A 10,161-nucleotide genomic window follows, 5' to 3' on the forward strand; every position below is an offset into this window, starting at 1 on the left:
TCCATTATTTAAATATAGAAACAACTTCTACAACATAATTAAAATCCATGGAACAATGAGATATGATTTAATTAAATCATGATAATTGAATCTATAATTTCCAAATCAACTCTAAATGGTCCCAAATTGATATACGCTAGTATGCAAGTCCTAGTCATCACCAATATCAAGTTAAAAACTCAATTTAAGCCAATGGACCCATTAAATAGATTTTAATTAATTCTTTTAATTAAAATCTCTAGAATTTCATACTCATCCAAATGCACTCAAATTAAAGTATGTTAAACAACATGCCATTACTTAATTTAAAAACATATCATAAGTTAATTTCAGGCAAGGTACGGCCATGAGAATTAAACTTTCATCAAAGATAATTATTAAATAAAAATTCCAATTCTTATTCAATTAATTTCAATTTAATATATGCTAACAAACTTATCAAATCTAAACTTTCTAGCATGCCACAATTTATTTCTAAGTTATACATCATTATGAGAATTAAATCCCAACCATAGAAATTAATTAAATTAAATTCTAGGACTTAAACAAAAGCAAGCATACAAGTTGTATAATCCTGGGAAACACTCCATACAACACATATAAAATCCTAAAACATCCCCTACCTCGATTTGAGATGGAAACTCAATTCCCTATCGGAAGAAAAGTGCTCCGATTCCGACGATACCCCGGGGTTTTGTCGGGGACAACGTGATGAACAAGAATCCCCAAGAAGCCCCATGAGAATAACAACTTGACTTCAAACCCAAACTCGAAAAATGGTCAAAAATGAGTTCTACTAAGGGTGAAAGATAGAGCACGACGAGGGGAATAATAAATGTTAAGGCCGAAAATTTTTCACTTAGGAAAAGTGGATCAAAGGAGGAGAGAGAAAGTGGTAGCTCCATGGGCATCCATGGCTGCTGGCCAAGAGAGGAAGAAGATGAGAAAAATTAGTTTTTTCTTCTTTAAGTCCCCTATTTATAGAAAATCTCAAAAAGTGCCCCGAAAGGGCCCCGCCGGGTCTGGAAAAGTGGAATTTGAGCAGACGCTCTCAAACGGTAAAACTCCAAGAACAAAAAAGATTCAAAATAACAAAAAATGAACAAAGAAAGAGACGGCATAAAAAACCAAGTCCCGAGCAAAGAGATATGCCCCAAACAAGTTTGGCAGCAACTAGGGCCAGAAACCCTGAAACTGGAGAAAAACCTCCAGAAGGAAATTCCATGAGTGCATGACTCGACAAAAAGTGAAAATGAATCCCGTATGAGGAAACAGGCTCAAAACAATGTATTTTGCAATAACTTTAGTTAATTGCACAATAACCCCTCCAAAAAATGAAAACTGCACTAATACCCCAGAATGAAAATATTTTCCAAAAATATTTTCTTAAAAACTCCTAAAATAAAATATCTTCAAAAGATATTTATGAAAAATGCCCTAAGAAAAGAAAATGTTTCTGAAGAACTATGCATCCATACCCCTATGGACACCGGGAGCAACCAGAGTACTTTTCTGCAAAAGTAAAGATACGTATTTCGTGGAAACCATTTAGAATAAAGATACGTGAAGTCAAAACCAACTCCAAACACAAGAAGTGAGGTTATGCAAACAAAGTGACAAACGGGGAAAAGGCAGAATAGGGAAAAGGACGAAAAAGTGAATAGTGACCGAAAAATGAAAATATGGAAATGACTCGGTCCTCAAAGGAAGTTATCGATCCTAAGAAAAGGGTCTCAGAAACTATTTCTGAGCACCCGAGATAACATTAAGTGACGAGAAACCGATCTCATAAAGAAAAGATTAACAGAAAAAAAATATCCGTGAAAATCAGAGAAAAGGGAAAGGAATGAAAATGACTTGGTCATTACAACCTTCCCACCTTAAAGGGATTTCGTCCCCGAAATCCAGTCCCAAGAAAACAAAAAGGCGAAACCAGGATAACTGCGGAGTACATCTCCCGAGTATCCCACAAAATATGCTACAAAAGTAAATCCAACACTGAAGGACAACGTAGAAGCCAATGTCAGTCGCACCCACGTGCTCATGACAAGACAACCTCTCAAAAGGAAAGTGACCAGGTGGCCACAGAACAAGTCAAGACTCACACACAGAATCCAAGGTCAGACGAGGGAATGGAAGACAACCACCAAAGCATCCCTCTTGACAAACCATCACACGGATGCAAAAACAACTACCAAAAGAACTCCAAGATCCCCACATATCGAATCAAGGTACAGAACAAGGACAATGTGGCAGTACGAATAGTGACCAGAACCCACCCACGACGTACTCAAATGTGTGGTAGCAATGACAGTACCTAGCGCCCACCCACACTTACTCGTCAGTAAGGTAGCATCGACGGTAACTAACACTTGCCCAAAACACACAACTTTGTATGGTAACATGACGGTATAAGGCACTAGTTCATAACCTGCCCCCCCCCCCCCCCCCCACTAGGTCTACCCATGAAACCTCTCGATACAAATGACATCACTGTCAAAAATGATCATTACCAAAAGCACCACGGAGGCCAGACATTTTATGAGAGTTGAGATATAGTCCAAAGATGTCCGGCCGGACCATCTTGGCAAATCCCAAACTCTAACAACAATGCCATAGGTACCGCTACGCTTAAGGCCTTAAATCCTTAATACAACAAAACTGACAACTCCAATGTTTCAAAAAACTTCCATGACAACATCAATCAAGAGTCCCAAGCCTGAAAAACAAGTTAAAACATCCAGAAACCAAAATGAACCTTATTACAAGACATTTCATCGAAAGTCCTACATATCTCCTTGAAACAGATCAACTACAAGACCACACCGTAGTCAAACATCGGATTCACATCCCTATCACAGATAACTAGATCCTCGAAACACAAGTCCACCAAGTGGCACACATATCAAAATCTCGACAACCAAAATCACCTAATGAGTCCCTCAAAACTATACTCGGCAACACCAAGTTAAATCAAAATTCCTCAATTTCCATCGATCCATAACAACCACTGGAACTACAATTCCTCAAAACTATGCCTAGTCATAACTAGGACGAGAAAACTCTATAAATAAGTCATATCCAACAGCAATCCTCCAAAACTTCTCCTAAGAGCCAACCACATCTAGGTTTCCAAAACGGAAACAAGTCTCCAAAAGACATTCTCAAAAGAGCATCGAGCCTCACGAATCAAACATATCCTCAATGATATGGACACAAGTCCCCGAAAAATGATCTCACACCAATCCACTCATTCTGAGCTCCACAACCCATTAACAATCACGGCAAAACTCCCCAGGGGAAAACACGAAAGAAAGGGAACCATCAGTCCTAAGAAGGATTACACCATGACTACATCTCTGAAGTAAAAGACAATAATGTCAAAGACTTCACCCCCTACATGGAAGTAAGTCGACCAAAATCAACCAAATCCTCACCAAGGACTTAAGACAACAATGGTGATCCTCATGGACCAGCCAAACCCAAATCTATGTACAACACAACGAAGAGAAGAGACTCACTCCTTGTGAAGTCCCTAACATGAACCAAGAAAAGAGGAGAAACCCTATTCCCCCTATAAGTGTCAACACGACAAATAAGAAAATGGAGCGTCCTTCCCACCTTAGGGAAGTGGACAACCCAAGACAAAACAAATGTGACAACTCCTCTACAAGGAATCTCACAATGAAACCCTTATGGAAACCCACATACACACTACGTGCGACCGAGGGGAAACAAAAGGGAAAAACTAAACATGGAAGTCATGCAAATAACAAGGAAATGCAACTACCAAGGAAATAAATCTACTCATATAGATAAAATCAAGGGTACATGCAACACGTCTCCACATAAGCACAAAATCATGTCACTAAAATACAGTAACAACATGGTATCTCTAAGCATATAAGGAAGGCATGCTAATGCCACACAACAAGAAAGCAAATGTGGACATATCTCCACCTACTCATGCATCGCAATATCACAAATCAAACTACTAACATGGTAGTAAACGAAACTGCAGAAGATAAAAATGATGCAACAATGAACCCTATAGACATCTTGTCCTAGAGTGTCTAGGTGAAAGGAAAGACCAGTCCTAGCCATAAACTAACTCCAAAAACCAACACGACAATAACTTGTCTCAAAACAAATGTGAGCCCTTACCAGAATGGTAAGACTTTAACAATCCATCTCTGAATCTAAAGGTGACACTATAAGTGACACTAGCAATGTGATGTTCTCTCTACCCCAAACATCAATCAATCAACTTGATCTGAAAATCGTCATCACGCAAGAGAACTCAAAGAAAATGGCAACCATAGTTATACCATCAACAACCAAGTCAATCACTATAACTGATCCCTAAAACAACCATCATTATCATCGATCAAAGGGACAACGCCTATCAAAACAAAACCAACATCGATTCCATCCGAACTGCACTTGTAGCTAGCCAGTACGGTAGCATGACAGTGCCATGCACCTACCCACAACGTACCCGCCCACGAAAATTGCAATCCCAGAGGAATCATTCTGATCAACCAAGGATCCTAAGAGGTCCATAACCTCACCATGGCCCAAAACCAACAAATCCATCACTATGGCAATGCCAAATGACTCAACTCATGAGAGCCTAAACAAAAGGTGTCTCACCACCTACCTCAAAACCAATGCTAGATCGATAACAACCTACACTACTACGAAACTGTAACTACAATCACCATCATCCCCAACTCGTGCCTTAATGACCAATCCCGTGTTATGCCAAATATGCAAGACAGCCATGCATATACAAATCAAATCTAGCATACATCATATGTCATGCTTTTTACAATAAAATTTAAATCATGCTAAACAAATGGTATACCACATGTAGCACATAAACATGTTATCAGTCCAAAACATGTTATCATGAAGCATATAAACATATAGAGCATGACAACACAAGCATGATATACACCTAAAGCCCGTCGTCCTAAGGTTTTCGAACCTAAGAGCTCTGATACCACTTGTGATGGCCCAAGTTTTTCAACCTGGTGTGTCAGTGATGAACCGAAAGTTGATCCGATAATAGATCTGAAATGCGGAAGTAAAAGATAAATCTAAAGTCTATAGAGATGTAAACCATCCCCAAGACGCCAATGTGACCTTCCATGAAGTCACGAAGCTCAAGGAAATAACCAGAAGCGGAAACTTGAATGAAAAGGTTAAACGATACCCTATGGCACTAATGACACCCAAGGGAACAAGATCTAGTTCAAACTAGACTACTCACACCATTAAATAGCTTGAACAAGTCCAACAAGGTTAAATGGAAACAAGTGGAACAAGGTTAAACCGTTAAGGCAACAAACTAAGCAAAACTCACAAGGCAGCTCCATTTCAGTCGACCGAAATGGAGCATCGGTCTGCCGAAATAAGCCTGGAAAAAGAAGAGAAAAGAGTTCTCAGTTCAGTCGACTGAAGTGACCAACCGATCGACCGGTTTAGGGCTCGAGATGAAAAAAATGAGTTTTGATTGACCGATGTAGAGAATCGGTAGACCGAAATAAGCCTCGAAGTGAAAAAGGCCACTAGAAGTGGAGTTTTTGCTGAACAATGAAATCCAGAAGGGGTTTGGTCGACCGAAACAAGCCATCGGTCGACCGAAACTGGTCAAAAACGTGTAAAATGGACCTGTTATGCACCAAAGCTGAAATGGGTTCCTAAGCCTCATTTGAATCCCCCATGGCATAATCAAACTTAATAATATGCTATTGTGTGATGATGTGAACATACCCGCAAATATAATATGGCATTTTAGACATGCTACAATGGCAAATGGCCTTATTACAAATTATTTACAACATTTGACATGTCAAACCTCTAAGTTAGAAAAATTACATTTCATAGGCAAAACTTAAACATACTAACACTTGCATGTGAACAAGAATGCTTTTGAAGAAACTTCCATTCTGCAATTCACCCAAAGCAAGTACAAATCTCCAATCTTGAATCATGTACCTGAAATATGCCCCAGTAACTTTGGGGTGAGCAACATAAAACTACTCGTAATAAATGAGCATGCATCGACCTAACGTTTTACAATTTTATCACCTTAAGGTGAAACATGTTAAAGGCTCATGCCACCTAATGCCTATGTCAAGGGTGAGACTAAGGGAGCATCCTAAGCTACCCTAGATCATTTCTAACATAAGTCACATCATTCATGCAATTCAAACGACATAGAAGTATGCTATACAAACAACATGATATAGATTCTTAAAGTCACCAACTTGAAATCTAAAATGTTAAAACAACTATAGTGGGCCATGCCACCTAAAGTCTTTGTTCCAAATAAATCTATAGGGTCATTCCAAAGTCACATTTAAACAACAAAGTACAAATCATAACATCTATGCAATTAACCAACATAGAAACATGCTACACAAGTATCAAGATATAGATTCTCAAGGTTCCCATCTTGAAATCTGAAATGCAATAACAACTAAATATAACAATTTAGTACAATTAGAATTTCTAATACCACACATCAAGACATAGATTCTCTAAGTTATCAACTTGAAATCTAAAAGTGTGAAAACAAATAAATATAACAATTTAGTATGGATGTACTTAACAACATCAAATCGCCAATAGCCAAAACCACAAGTTACAATTAAAAATGATTTTCAACTTGGAATTGAATGCGAAATCAAATAGTGGAAGACTTGGACATCACGTCTTGGACTAAACCAACAACAAAATGGCTATTGCAGGCATTAACCCGCTGGGAATACGACCCTAGTGTGCACTATCTCAATTGGGGAGAACTCATACCTCCCGCATTAAAGCCAAACTTTAGCCATATCACTTGTAACAATGTTCCAAGACTCCAAACTAATCAAATAAGTTCACAACTTATACGTAATTTATATAATGCATGAAAATCACCTTCCATGCACAAGTAGGTTGAAACCACACAATCCATGCCTTAGAGTTTTAATTCTAAAATGGCATATATAATGTTAAACATAAAGTGTACAATTCATTACACAAGTCAATCATATATTTAATATTGATAGCAAGTTCTCATGAATATAAATTTAACAACAATGTACTCAATGCTTAAAACATAACCAAGAGACTACACAACAAGTCCAAATCCATGATTTAAATATAAAAACAACTTCTACAATATAATTAAAATCCATAGAACAATGAGATATGATTTAATTAAGTCATGATAATTAAATCTCTAATTTCCAAATCAACTCTAAATGGTCCCAAATTGATATACGCTAGTATACAAGTCCTAGTCATCACCAATATCAAGTTAAAAACTCAATTTAAGCTAATGGACCCATTAAATAAATTTTAATTAATTCTTTTAATTAAAATCTCTAGAATTTCATACTCATCCAAATGCTCTCAAATTTAAGTATGTTATTCAACATGCCATGACTTAATTTTAAAATATATCATAAGTTAATTTCATGTAAGGTACGGCCATGAGAATTAAACTTTCACCAAAGATAATTATTAAATAAAAATTCCAATTCTTATTCAATTAATTTCAATTTAATATATGTTAACAAACATATGAAATCGAAACTTTCTAGCATGCCACAATTTATTTCTAAGTTATACATCATCATGAAAATTAAATCCTAACCATAGAAATTAATTAAATTAAATTCTAGGACTTAAACAAAAGCATGCATACAAGTTGTATAATCATGGGAAACACTCCATACAACACTTATAAAATCCTAAAACATCCCCTACCTCGATTTGATATGGAAATCTCAATTCCCCATCGGAAGAAAAGTGCTCCGAATCCGACGATACCGTGGGGTTTTGTCGGGGGCAACACGATGAACAACAATCCCCATGAAGCCCCATGAAAATCACAACTTGACTTCAAACCCAAACTAAAAAAATGGTCAAAAATGAGTTCTAATAAGGGTGAAAGATAGAGCACGACAAGGGGAACAATAAATGTTAAGGCCGAAGACTTTTCACTTAGGAAAAGTGGATCAAAGGAGGAGAGAGAAAGTGGCAGCTCCATGGGCATCTATGGCTGCTGGCCAAGAGAGGAAGAAGAAGAGAAAATTTTGATTTTTCTTCTTTAAGTCACTTATTTATAGAAAATCTCAAAAAGTGCCTCGAAAGGGCTTTGCCGGGTCTGGAAAAGTGAAATTTGAGTAGACGCGCTCAAACGGCAAAACTCTATGAACAAAAAAGATTCAAAATGAGAAAATATGAACAACGGAAGAAACAGTATCAAAAACTGAGTTCCGAGTAGAGAGATATGCCCTAAACAAGTTTGGCGGCAACTAAGGCCAGAAACCTTGAAACTGGATAAAAACCACTAGAAGGAAATTCTATGAGTACACGACTCAAAAAAGAGTGAAAATGAATCCCATAAAAGGATCCAGGCTCAAAATGATATATTTTGCAATAACTTTCGTTAATTGTACAATGGCCCCTCCAAAAAGTGAAAACTACACTAATACCCCAGAATGAAAATATCTTCCAAAATTTTTTTCTTAAAAACCCCTGAAATAAAATATCTTCAAAAGATATTTACGAAAAACACCCCAAGAAAAGAATATGTTTCTGAAGAACTATGCATCCATGCCCTAATGGACACCGGGAGAAACCAAAGTACTTTTCTGCAAAAGTAAAGATACTTATTTCATGGAAACCACTTAGAATGAAGATACGTGAAGTCAATACCAACTTCGAATACAAGAAGTGAGGTTATGCCAACAAAGTGACAAACGGGGAAAAGACAGAATAGGGAAAAGGACGAAAAAGTGAATAGTGTCCGAAAAATGAAACTATGGAAATGACTCGGTCCTCAAAGGAAGTTGTCAATCCAAAGACAAGAGTCTCAGAAACTATTTCTAAACACCCGAGATGACACTAAGTAACGAGAAACCGATCTCAGAAAAAAGATTGAATCTTTAAAAGAAAATGAGAGTTTTGAGTTTAACTTATTCGAGTTACCTATGAAGTCACGAAGAGTGTTTTAATGACCATAGATTGAATCTTTGAATGAAAACACCTCAATAAATGTACTTATTATGCCTGTAGACCTTTTTAATTTATAAAGATTGAATCTTTGAACGAAATTAAGAGTTTTGAGTTAAACTTATTCGAGTTACCAATGAAGTCTCGTAAAGTGTTTTAATGACTAAAGATTCAATCTTTGAATGAAAATACCACAATAAAGGTACCTATTTTGTCACTAGACCTTTTTAATGTATAAAGATTGAATCTTTGAAAGAAATTAAGAGTTTTGAGTTAAACTTATTTGAGTTACCAATGAGGTCACGATGAGTGTTTTAATAATTAAAGATTTAATCTTTAAATGAAAATACCTCAATAAAGGTACCTACTATGTCACTAGACCTTTTTAAAGTATAAAGATTAAATCTTTCAATGAAAATTAGAGTTTTGAGTTAAACTTATTCAAGTTACCTATAAAGTCGCGATGAGTGTTTTAATGACTAAAGATTGAATCTTTGAATGATAATAACTCCATAAAGGTACCTTTTTAATGTATAAAGATTGAATCTTTGTAAAAAATTGAGAGTTTTGAGTTAAACTTATTCAAGTTACCTTTGGTGTCCCGAATAGTGTTTTTATGAGTAAAGATTGAATCTTTGAATGAAAATAACTCAATCAAGGTACCTATTATGTCACTAGACCTTTTTAACGTAAAAAGATTGAATCTTTGAAAGAAAAAGGGAGTTTTGAGTTTAACTTATTCGAGTTAAAAGATTAAATCAATGAAAGAAAATGAAAGTTTTGAGTTTAACTTATTTGAGTTACATATGAAATCGCGAAGAGTGTTTTAATTTGACGACCCTGGTTTTTAGGCCAGCGTGTCCTGTGATGAACCGAAGGTCGACCCGATAACGGATCCGAATGCGGAAGCAAAAATAGAAAACAAGACTCTAAGAAGTCAAAATGACCTTCCATGAGGTCATGGAACTCAATAAGAACTAATGCGGGAACGAATGATCAGAAAAAGACCGAACAGGACCCCAAGGGCAAAATGGTCATTTCTAAAAAATGTGGTTTCGGTTGTCACCGAGCATACCGCTGAAAGGACAATGAAAAACTAATCAAGATGGACTCAAGAATCACATGATTCGGAGTCCGGACGAA

This window comes from Cornus florida, unplaced genomic scaffold, assembly GCF_030987335.1.
Source record: "Cornus florida cultivar Cherokee Brave unplaced genomic scaffold, ASM3098733v1 CherokeeBrave_3.0.0_Hap2_Chr03, whole genome shotgun sequence".
Classification (NCBI taxonomy): Eukaryota; Viridiplantae; Streptophyta; class Magnoliopsida; order Cornales; family Cornaceae; genus Cornus; species Cornus florida.